The 12,903-nt window shown below is 36.2% G+C and overlaps 1 long non-coding RNA gene across 1 annotated transcript in view; it reads right to left on the bottom strand.

The window, feature by feature from the left end:
* Window positions 1–9,878: 9,878 nt before the first annotated feature.
* The window catches only part of LOC132541731 (uncharacterized), a 137,670-nt gene continuing 134,645 nt past the window's right edge, over window positions 9,879–12,903 (bottom strand). Inside the window, exon 2 of the long non-coding RNA XR_009552828.1 lies at window positions 9,879–10,138. This is a non-coding gene — a long non-coding RNA (uncharacterized LOC132541731). The remainder of the gene's footprint in view (window positions 10,139–12,903) is intronic.

Genomic DNA, 12,903 nt, shown 5'->3' with positions numbered 1-12,903 from the left:
GCTTATGGTAGATACAAAATGGGAACCCAGGCTAATTTGTGAGAAGTACACTAAAATAGATAACATCAAGAATGTTAAATATGGAAGGAACAATTTTTTGGCTAGAGTCAAAATAAGCTAGTGAAAGTACTTGCATCTCCCAAAAGGGTATTCTCTGAATACTGTAAGCTCCATGTACTTAAATGTTTTAATCTTTATTTATTTACTGGATAGAAACAGCCAGAAATTGAGAGGGAAGGGTATAATAGAGAGGGAGAGAGGCAGAGAGACATCTGTAGCCCTGCTTCACCACACACAAAGCTTTCCCCAGGCAGGTGGGGACTGGAATCTCGAACCCAGGTCATTCTGCTATGTAACATGTGTGTTCAACCAGGAGCACCATCACTGTCCCTCAGGTACTTTTTTTTTTAATTTGGTTTTATAAATAGCATCTTTGATGACTCAGTTCTAGCAGGAAATATACTTGGCCATTTAGTTTTCTGTGGCCAGATCATCAGTCACTATGTAAGAAGGCAGAGGACCAATACCAGATTATAATGACAAACATTAAGTTCAAGATAGAAAGTGGATATTCAATACATATTTTAAACAAGAGGAATTGGAGAAGAGAATAAGGAGCAAGCACAAATATCATCAAATAATCAAAGGAGAATGAACAAGTGAAATGGGATGTGAACTAAGTTTATTCTGGAAACAGGATTCAACACATCTGCATTGATCAGTCCTCGGAAAGTTACTGGAACAGAAAAGACACTGAATATATATGGGGCTTTGGGATTTCACTCACCATTAACTTTTCAACAGATTTTTAATTCACAAAGCATCTAGGTTTGTGTAATTGCTTGCCTAATAGTGTCCATTACATGGTTGGATGGTAACCAGGACAGAGATTAACTAGGAAAACAGAATGCTCTTCCAACCACCTCAAATACTGAATTAGAAAAAAAAATATGATTTGGTAAAAATGCTTATAAAAAATCAATCTCATGGCTTCAGGTCCCAGACCTGCCATTTCTAACCTATGTTATCCAAGCCAAGCTGTTTAACTTTGCTAAGTGAAACATATAGCTAGATAGATATAGATAGATATAGATATAGATATATAGATAGATAGAGATATATTACAGAAGCCAGACATTCAGCCTTCTGCATCCCACAATGATCTTAGGTCCATACTCCCAGAGGATTAAAGAATAGGAAAGCTATCAGTGGAGGGGATGGTATACGGAGGTCTAGTTGTGGGAGTTGTGTGAAGCTGTACCCCTCTTATCCTATGGTTTTGTCAATGTTTCTTTTTTATAAATAAAATTTTTTAAAATAAGTTTAAAATAAAAAATCAATAAAAGTGAAAAAAGATATATATCTATATGTAGATACATATTATACGTAGATATGTTAATTGGATGATAACATTAAATGATTCTCACATGTTGTTGAATAATGGGCCAATAAATTATTGAAATTCTTTTTGAAATAAGCAAGCTTAGACAAACAACATACTATTGATATACACATAGCTTTTCGTGGGTTTCTATTTATCTATTTATTTATCTTTGTACAGACTTCACCCAACACTGAAACTTGGGCTCTAAATGATTCTTTGATGCTTAACTCTAGTGTTTTTTTAAATATTTATTATTTATTCCCTTTTGTTGCCCTTGTTGTTTTATTGTTGTAGTTATGACTGATGTTGTTATTGTTGGATAGGATAGAGAGAAATGGAGAGAGGAGGGGAAGACAGAGAGGGGGAGAGAAAGATAGATACCTGCAGACCTGCTTCACCACCTGTGAAGCAACTCCCCTGCAGGTGGGAAGCCGGAAGCTTGATCCAGGATCATTATGCTGGTCCTTGAGCTTTGCGCCACCTGTGCTTAACCCACTGTGCTACCGCCCAACTCCCCTCTAGTAGTCTTCTTACCCATTCACTGTCTTTGTCCCCAGTTTGGTAAGATACACTTCCTTCATCCACTAAAGATCAAGATATCAAGATTTCCCTTTCATAATGTGATTTTCATGATGGCACATCTGAGTTGACTTGGTACAGAATATTTTCTAGTTTCTAAATATGTTTTTCAATCATGAATTATTCTTGCAGCAGAGCAAGTGATACTTGCTTCAAAATTCAACAGAAGGATAAAAGTGGATGTAGGCTGAAGATTGTCATTTTCATACAAGTTACTGCCTTCTTAACATAAATCAAATGGTTACTACCACAGATAAGGTCACACTAGAACCTGTTTCCTTAGACAAATCATAAATATAAAAATAAATCATAGGCACACAAACTGTGGACTTATACAAGTTTGCCAACTATACAAGATTATGTCTAGCAAAATAGCTCACTTGGATAGTGCGCTTCTTTTTATGTAGTCAGGTTGGAGATTGGTCCCTAAAGCAATGAAAGAAGCTTTGGTGCTATGGTCTTTTCATGTTCTCTCTCTGCCTTCTCTTTCCTATCTTAAAAAAAAAAAAAAAAGAAAGAAAGAAAGAAAGAAAAAACCTGCCACCCAAAAAAACTATGTTTTTTGTAATATTTAAAAAAATAATTCATTGTACTCACTTTTTGCTAGTATTTTCTAATTCATAAAATATGGTTTTGAATACCCAAGAGTCTAAAAATGCCAGTTAAAACACACACACAGGAGTTGGGCGGTAGTGCTGGGTTAAGCGCACATGGTGCAAAGCACAAGGACCAGCATAAGGACCCCGGTTCAAGCCCCCGGCTCCCCACCTGCAGGGGAGTTGCTTCACAGGCAGTGAAGCAGATCTGTAGGTGTCTATCTTTCTCTCCCCCTCTCTGTCTTCCCCCTCCTCTCTCCATTTCTCTCTATTCTAACAATGACTACATCAATAGCAATAACAATTACAACAATAAAAAAACAACAAGGGCAACAAAAGGGAAAATCAATAAATATAAAAAAAATTAAACACACGCACACTCACAGAGATCCAATAGAAGAGAGAGAATGACTACAAAGAATGTGAATTTAATATCTTGTCTCCAGCATTTTTACAGAATTCTGAACTAACTTTATGAAGAAATCATGGTTGGCAGATAACTTGCAGATAAACTCAAAATATACTGGACATAAAGAGATTTGTTTTCAAATGCAAGTAGATGCCAGCCATACAATCAAACGAGATATAATTAACGCAAACTGAATACGACAAAGAGGAAGAAAAGTAATTTTTTTTGGCAAAGGATTATTGCTTGAAATTTCTTTACTGCCAGGCAACACTGGACACTGATTTGATTTTTATTGCAATGCAGTGATAACAAAGTCACATATCATTAAGCTTCTACAAAGACAGTAAAAGGAAAAAGTCTCTGTCTTTTTAGATGCTGTTATTTAAACATTGGTCTTTAGCCTGGGTCAGGAGACTTCTAAACCAGATGACTGACTTTCTTAAACCTTACAGAATGATCTCTCTAAAAAGCTCACCTGCAAAAGGAGTGTGAGTTGACCTTTATGACTTCACTAACAATGGAAAATTTTCAGTTCCAAGAAATTCATAGACTTGTTTCAGAGAGAAAGAGAGAGAGAGAACTATGGTTATTCCAAAAGAGGACTGTGTGGGGTGCACACAAGTATGGGTTGCTTGGTGAATCCCTCTCATCCTTTGTCACTTTTCTTTGTTTATAATTTTTAATGTAACAGATTGCACTTTGAAATTGCAGCAAAACCTTCTAGAATGGTAGGAGTCCTTAAAGAAGAAATGATCTTCTTTAATACCTTTCAAGCAACAAGACACCTTGCCTTTAAAGGATTACATTTCTATAATGTCAAAATGAACTGCTACTTGACCAATGGGGTAGATTTCTTTTGATACTTTCCCCAAGAGGACTTCTCATTAAAATGACTCTGTCAAGAATTAATGTGGAAACTCATTTCATTCCTTAATTACTTCATGGGTAGAAATTGCTTCCTAAGCTTTACTGGAACCAATTTTTCCCCCTTAACTTAATTTCCTTTCATTCACCAGGTTCAATTGCCTGTGATAAATACAAAGAAGTAAAATAGCTATTCTGTCATCCAAAGTTTGCCAGCAACAAAAATGGTGCTTCTCAATTAGGTTTGTTATTAACCACATTTTCTACTCATAAGGTGGTGCAACTCATCTTGAAACTGTAGACGTTCTATTTACTCTTCAAGCCTGGATATTGTTGGACCTATTTTAATATAAGGACTGTTAGTTTTTCAGCTCTTAGTAATGCAGTGAACAAAATAATCTATGAGAGGTGAAATAGAAATGCATTTAGGCTGACCTGAACCTATCAAATCTGATCACCATAAATAGCTTGACATTAAAGCTCATCTTTTCCAGTTATTACCTCAGAGAATTTCATGTTGAATTGGACGCTCATTTTTGCTACCTACCATTAAGAAAAGTCAGGTGGAGCTCAAATAATGTGACCTAACTTGGCAGGAGTTTCACATTTGCCACTTACCTCTCTCTTTGGAGAAGAATATGTAGGTTCTTCAGAATAGTCTTGTATATGGATTCTTGATTCAAGCAGATCTCTAAACTGCCTCTTGACCTTTACTTTTGAAAGCTCCAGGAAAGGAAAGGCACTTTGATTCCAACAATTGATCTTTAGTGAAAAGGGAAAGAATAACTTACTTAGCTGGAGGGAAAGAGCCAGCAAGAGAGGAGCTGGGGATTATTAATTGAAATGAGTATAAGTTTATTTACATATAAATTAGTAAACCTGACATTTATATACAAATCAGATCACCTGCCACATAGTAATGTCACTCAATTTGAATTTGGTACAAAACAATGTCTTTTGTAAATTGCATTTTACTTATACTGATTGGTAAATATTACCTTTACTATAGTTTGCTCTTGATGCTAATTAAAGCCATTCTCTTAGTTTGATATATATATATATATATATATATATATATATAATTGGTATGAATAGCTTGATTATAAGAGGTGTATTTTTATCTTTAGAGGATAAAAAATAGATCCCTGAGAAAATACATATGGCTAATATACACTTAAATACATTAAATTGCTTTTGTTGTCAAAGATATGAAATTTAAATATACAGTAGGCATTCTCCATTTACTTGACTCATTCAATTAACCTCTTCCATCCCCATTGTGAAACAAATTGATTAATAGAAGACAAGTAAATTCTGTGGCAGTCACTCTTCACTTTAGATCTTACTGGCTGAATCTCATACTGACAGCAAAATAGTAGTGTTCATTGTTGGGGAATCTTAAAACAGCAGTACTTGTCACTACAATCACTTAACTAAAATGTAAATTATTTACCTATAATAAAGGAGAAGCTACTGCTTCAATGAGCTAATTTCTGTGCTATAGAAAAATCTCACTCAAAATAAGTTGACAAAAAATAAAAAAAAACTTTCTGAGAGTTCTTCAGATTGTTCTCCACAGGGGTTGGACCAATCAGCTTTCCCAACAGCAATGTAAAGGCTTGCTTTACCCTCATAACTTCTCCAACATTTGTTGTTAGTGTCCTCCTCTCCTGGAGATATATCCTAATGAAACAAACACACCCATCCAAAGAGATTTATAGACCTATGTTCATAGCAGCACAATTTCTAATACCCCAAACTTGGAAGCAACCTAGATAGTCAATAACAAATGAGTGGCTAAGAAAGTTGGGATATATATGCACAATGGAATATTATTCAGCTATCAAAAATGATGGAATCATCTTCTTCACCTTATCCTGGATGGAGCTTGAAGGAATCATGTTAAGTGAGATAAGTCAGAAAGAGAAGAATGAATATGGGATAATTTCACTCTTGGGAAGAACTTAAAAAAACAAGAACATGAAGTAAGGCTTGGACTGCTTTGGTGTATTACATCAAAGCAAAAGACTCTGAGGAAGGAGGAAAAGGAGACGAGTGGAGTGGGAGAGGTTGAGGGCTTTTAGGTCCTACTATACAAAGATGAGCCTCATTTGGCTAGTGAGAATGTTTTACAGACTCCTTTCTTTTTTTTTAATTTTTTTTATATTTTATTTTTATTTATTTATTTATTTATTCCTTTTGTTGCCCTTGTTGTTTTATTGTTGTAGTTATTATTGTTGTTGTTGTTGTTGGATAGGACAGAAAGAAATGGAGAGAGGAGGGGAAGACAGAGAGGAGGAGAGAAAGATAGACACCTGCAGACCTGCTTCACCGCCTGTGAAGCGACCCCCCCGCAGGTGGGGAGTGGGGGTTCGAACCAGGATCATTATGCCGGTCCTTGTACTTTGCACCACCTGCGCTTAACCCGCTGCGCTACAGCCCGACTCCCAGACTCCTTTCTTGGTGAGATGAGAAACTGAACCTGTTTGCCAACAACTGTACTATAAACTATTAATCTTCCAATTAAAAAAGAAAGAAAATAAAGCAAAAATGACTGGTAATGACCTAGGTAGATAGTTATAAGAGAAAGAGAGGCAGTAAGAATCTAGAAGGACTATATAGTAGAGTATTTTAGATATTCTGTATCTTTTGATGAATGGAAATAGGGCTAGAGAGATAGAGCAGTCTTGCATGACTGAGAGTTCTCAGATTCCAGACTCAATCTCCAGGACAACTATATGCACTAGCAGAATAGTTCCCTAGTGTCTCTCTTTATCACATAAAAAATCTTTAAAAAAAATGCAACTAGCAGGTGATTTATTAGTGTAGTTTATAAAAGAAAATCTAACATGTACCACAAAAAGTGTTTTAAAAGATTCCAATGCCATCTACCATTTCTAATGACATCAGCATTATAGATAGCCTGTTTGAAGTGGCACTTGGTTGTTTGATGTCTCTAATAATTTGCAGTACTTCTGACTAACTGGTCTATCTTTGATGCAAGTTTTTAATTTGCACAATTGATAATGAGTGTGACTTATTATGTTATGTGCAGCAACTACTCATTTAGACATTTCCCCTTCTATAAAAATGCACATTTTCCCTCCCTTCTGATTGCGGACTTACCCAGGTGACCATGTAACTTAGTTGAGGATACATGAACACATTTATGTAAGTCCTCATGAGACTGATACCCATATAGATAAAATCTTGTCCCCAAATTAAAGTTGTTCCTTCAAAAAGAGAGATGGGAAATCTAAATCTGACTAGCTATTTGGAGTTAGGGATAAACCCACTATACTGGATCAAGTTAGAGCTGAATTGCAACTAGCTTAACCACAGAACTGTGATGTGATGAGGGAGTCTTAAATAGGTGGTGCTGAATTTAGTAAGTTTTTCGTCGTTTGTTACACATTATTATTGCAGCAAATGTAGACTACTTATTTTTCTTCTTCTTTTTTTTTTTTTAACCAGTGCACTGCTGAGCTCTGGTTTATGGTGATGTGGGAATTGAACCTGGGACTTTGAAACCTGAGGCATTAGAGTCACTTTGCATAACCATTATGCTATCTACTCCTGTCTCCAGTTTTCTTGAATTTTTTTATCTTTATTTATTGCATAGAGATAACCAGGAATTGAGAGGAAATGGGAGGTAGAGAAGCAGAGAAACAAAGAAACACCTACAGCCCTGCTTTACCACTCTCCAAGAGTCCCCTCCTACAGGTGGGGACCATCGGATTGAACCTGGGTCCTTGTGCATTGTAACGTGTGCTCAACTAAGTATGCTACAACCTGGCCTCCAGACTACTTAATTTTTTATCAGTTTTGAAACAAACCTTACATTTCTGAACAGACATTTTTTATACATATCTAGAACACACGTTTAGAATTCCTTCTTCCTCAGTAAATATGGCTTTACTTTTCAAAATAACTGAAGTAATATTTGGAGCTATTGTTTACTTTAATAGTCAACTGCCCAAATTAGAAAATGCTTTGACAATAACTTACTATATTGAGAATCAATTCACCTTACTATACTTTCAGCATTTTTTTTTTTTAATGTCACCCTCGGGGAATGATACCAGGAGCTTGGATATAGACAGATATTATCCCTAGTTCAATTTTCTGTCCATTGTTTTTGAGAGAGAGAGAGAGAGAGAGAGAGAGAGAGAGAGAGACATGAACAGAGAGACAGAGAGGGGAGGGGTTGGAGATATTGACAGGGAGAGAGGGGAGACACCACAGTACTGCTCTACCAACCATGTAGTGCTTTTACGTAGTGCTGGAGTTTGAACTCATAGCAGTATATTATTCTACTAGGCGAGCTGCCTTATGAAAATGAGAAAGAGAGAGAGGTTGCTTCTCAGCCTTTTGGCTAAGTGTGGAGAAAGAGAGAGGGAGAAAGAGACAGGAAAAGAGAGAATGAGATCAGTGTGTTGTTCTGTCATTTTATGCTTGTTTTGGGGATCAAAACTAAGACAGCTAATATGTAAGACACACACTCTACTGTTGAGTCACCATATTGGCCCCTTAAATAAATTTAAATATTTAAGAAACTCATATATTATTTTACTCCTCTCTTTATCTTAACTTTTTTATATAATCCTAGTCATAGTGATATTTTATGAGAATCCTATTATTGTACTAAAAAGACCAATAATTTGTCTCTGATAGTAGAAAAGTAAAGAAAGGGATAATCTGTGAATGCTCTAATAGTTCAAGTACATACTTACTTGAAATAGTGAGCAGAGTGCTTCCAGTCATACCATATAGTATGAGTGGGGAGTCATTCTGTACTCATTGTATTCAAATAGTCCTTTCTCATGGGGTATATTCCAGGACTTATGTGAGTGCCTGAAACTGTAGATGACTAGAGTCCTGTATATATACAGTTATTTTTCTCTACATACAAGCCTATGCTAAAGTCTGATTTATAAATGAGACAAAGTAAATGATCAATAATGGCATATTAAAATAGAAAAATTATAACATTATAATCCAAGTTCTGTGCCTAATTATAAAAAAATGGTTAAATCTATCATGAGGTAAATATATTGTGAAATACAGCATTACTTGCATTTAATAGGAACTCAGTAAATACTATTGATTTACCAACTACAGCTTTAAAAAACAAGAATGCAAATGGATATTTATTGACAAATAAAAAAACCACAATATATCAAATAATATTAACAGTTACCAAGTAGTACTTATAATATGTTTCTGTTTCTCTCTCTTTCTCTGTATCTCTCTCTCTGTGTATGTGTGTATAGGAAAAATACAAACTATATGTATTTGTAAATATACATAAAAAGGTTAAAGAATTTTTACCTGAATGCTTAAGGTTGTTAACTTAGTGAATATGAATTTTTAGCTTATTGTTGCTTTGCTTTTGTTATCATATTTTATGGTTATAAAAACAGAAATACAATTCTATTTTGAAAAAAATGTGTTTGTAAGGTTTTGGGAAATGAACTCTGTGACTATTAGTAAGTAGCTAGAAGATGTATTTGTTTTGTTATGGTGTTTATGTATGAATTCACAAGTGTCATGAGTGGATAAGGGGTTAGAAAAATTTGAGTTTTTCCACCAGATCAATATTCAATTCAATCTTCATGTATAGCAATGGTTGACTACTTATTTTATAGAACATAGCAATGAAGATATGTTTGGACTTTACTTCTTAGATCACTAACAAGAAAATGAATAGTGGCGGGGGGGGGAATCATGTAATGGTTTCTTTAAAATTCAATGAGGAGACAGGCAATGGCACTCCTGGTTGAGATTGAGGGAATACTGTTACAAGAAAAAAACCTGTGTTCAAGCCCCCAGACCCCATCAACAGAAAGGAAGCTTCACAAGTGATGATCCACTGCTGCAGGTACCTCTCTTTCTCTCTCCTTCTCTAGATCCCAACTTCCCTCTCAATTTCTTTCTGTCCTATTACTTAAAAAATAATAATAACTTTAGTGAGTTCTCCATTTTCTAAATCATTCCTATCTTTCCTCTCTTCCTCTCTATCTCCCCCTCCCCTCTCAATATTGCTCTTTTCTTTTTTTTATTTTATTTTATTTATTTATTCCCTTTTGTTGCCCTTGTTGTTTTTTATTGTTGTAGTTATTATTGTTGTTGTCATCGTTGTTGGATAGGACAGAGAGAAATGGAGAGAGGAGGGGAAGACAGAGAGGAGGAGAGAAAAATAGACACCTGCAGACCTGCTTCACCGCCTGTGAAGTGACTCCCCTGCAGGTGGGGAGCCGGGGTTCGAACCGGGATCCTTATGCCGGTCCTTGTGCTTTGCGCCACCTGCGCTTAACCCGCTGCGCTACAGCCCGACTCCCCAATATTGCTCTTTTCTATCAACTTTTATACACACACACACACACACACACACACACACACACACACACATATATGAAAAAATGGCCACTGGGAAGTATGGATTCATAGCGCAGGCACAGAGCCCCAGTGATAGGAACAAAAAAGAAAAAAAGAAGAAGAAAAGGAAGAAAGAAAGGAGGAAAGAAAGGAAGAAAGAAAGAAATAATGAATGAAAGAAAAAAGAAGCAAAAGAAAGAAAAGAGAAGAGAAAGAAAAAAAAGGAGTAGAGAAAGAAATAGTTTAATTTAATATGTGCCCTCTCAGTTCCCAACACTGATTATATATATATATATATGGTTAGAGTCAGAGAAACTGAGAGAGGAAGGGGAGATGGTGAGGGAGAGAGACATAGAAACCCCTGCAGCCCTGGTCACCACTTTAGAAACTTCTCCCTCCTCACACCCCTGTAGATGTAGATTAAGTAAGGGCTTGAACTAAGTTCATATGCATTGTAACATGTGTTTTCAACCAGGTACACCACAACACCACCACCTAGGTTCTTATTATTTCTGGTATGAAATGGTCCTTATTATTTCTGGTATGAAATGGTCCTTATTGCAGTTTTTAAGTTACCTACTTGCATGATAATACTGACTAACCAACCATCCCAAGACATAATGAATTTAAACAATATGGCTTACTTATTTCACAGGTTGATGGGCTGTTGACTAATGGTAAGCTTGCCAGAGCAGTATTTCTGACTACAGTTGGGTTCACACATAGGTCTGACTTTGGATGACTATTGGCTGGGGTATCAAGAGTCACAAAACCATTTGTCTTTTTATTTATTCATCAAGGTTATCTCTGGTACTTGGTGACTGCATGACAATCCAAACCTCCCAGTGACCGCTACCCCTCACCCACCACCCTTTTATTAAATCTTTATTTTTATAAAGACAGAGAGAAATTGAGGGAGGAATGAGGATAATGAGGGGGAGAGAAAGAAACTTGTAGCTCTGCTTCACTTCTTGTGAAGCTCCCCCTGCACCCCAGATGGGGACAGGAGACATGAACCCAGTTCCTTGTCCATGACAGTGTGAGCACTCTATTCTTACCAAGTGTGCCATTCCCTGCCATATATTTCTCATCTTCTATCAGGTCATCACAGATAGTGACAAAGGCATAAGAGCATATGGAGGTGGTGCAAGCCTGGTTCTTCAAGGTTACACAAATAAGTATAAAACAGATTAACAAGAGAAAAAGAGAAGTATATTGATAACGTATATATCCCCTGTACATATGGGAGAGACCTAGAAATTCTAAGTAGCCAAGTGGTCTTATAACTCATATTTGAGTAACTTTTACTTGAAGAAAGGAAAGTCAGGTAGACCAAGTGATGAAAGGCATGCAGGGGCTGCTTAAAAGGGGACATGGGCATAGTAGAAGCATGTGCCTAGATTCTGTCCTCTCCTTGATCAGGTTCTCCCTAGAAGTCTTTATCTCAGTGCTAATCTATATTCTGCCTCTAGGGCCTCTCCCTTGAACTTTTTGACATGTACCTAAAGGTGAGGTGGGGGGGGGGGCGGTCATTGATTTTTGCTCTCCTACATTCACAAAGAGAAATATTTGAACACTTAAAAAAAAAAAAAGCCTCAGAGGTGCTGTAGATTGTATAATGGTCATGCACCAAGACTCTCATGCCTGAGGTTTCAAAGTCCCAGGTCAAGCCCATGCAGCACCACAAGCCAGAGCTGATTAGTGCTCTAGTAAAAGAGTAAAACAAACAAAGAAACACTCAATTGTTCTATCTATCATCTACCTATATCCATCTATCTTTCTTTCTCTCTCCTTTGCTTTCCCTCTCTTTAGTCTTTCAGACTCTATTTAAAAAATGACATCTATGAATAGTGAAGCAATATAGGTACCAAAACCAATGATAACCTTGGTGGAATCAAAAAAACAAATGCCTCAGTTATTTCATTGGTTTATAGCTAATCATAAAAACACCTAAAATCAAGAGAAAAGGAGCATATTTCACCTACAGAGGGGAGGGGGGTGCAAATTTACATGACAAAGGGAATGGATACAATAAAGTTTGAAGACATCATTACATAGGCATTATATCAGACACAATTTATGTGATTAAAAAGTAATACTCTTGGTCACAATATTAAATCTATGAACTCTTTTTGCTAATGCTGAAAAAACACATTTGGCTCAACATAAACATAAGATGCATAGTTTTGTTCATATTCTAGAAGCAGTAACTTCTTTCCCTTCTTAAGGCACCTGTAAAGACTAAGCCAATGCCTCCCTAAGGAAGATGTAGCAATAGTTCTGCTTGAAAGGGAAAGCAGTTTTCATTTTAATACTCATAAATTGATTTTTAGTCTGACCAGGGAACTGTGGCAGTTTCTTACTGAACCCATCAAAATTATAAATCTATTTAACCTTTTTTCCCCCTAAACTTCTATTAAATACACAATATGCACTGCCTAGATAATGTTACATAGAATGAAATGGAAAATAAGGTCTTCATCCATTCCTAATCTAATTGTAGCAACTTTCTGATAACTAATGAAAAGACCAGGAGGTAATCATTTCCTCTTTTGAATGAAGAAGAGTTTTGCAGCTTGACTGCAACTGTCTGTGAATTTCAAGCTCCATTTGCTGAAACTAACATGAAAACAGTGTATTTGACTCTAGGAATCACAAGACGGACGACTGCAGAAATTTGTATTCATTTTCAC

Source organism: Erinaceus europaeus, chromosome 12, assembly GCF_950295315.1.
Source record: "Erinaceus europaeus chromosome 12, mEriEur2.1, whole genome shotgun sequence".
Lineage (NCBI taxonomy): Eukaryota > Metazoa > Chordata > Mammalia > Eulipotyphla > Erinaceidae > Erinaceus > Erinaceus europaeus.
This window is presented reverse-complemented; position numbering and strand designations above follow the sequence as displayed.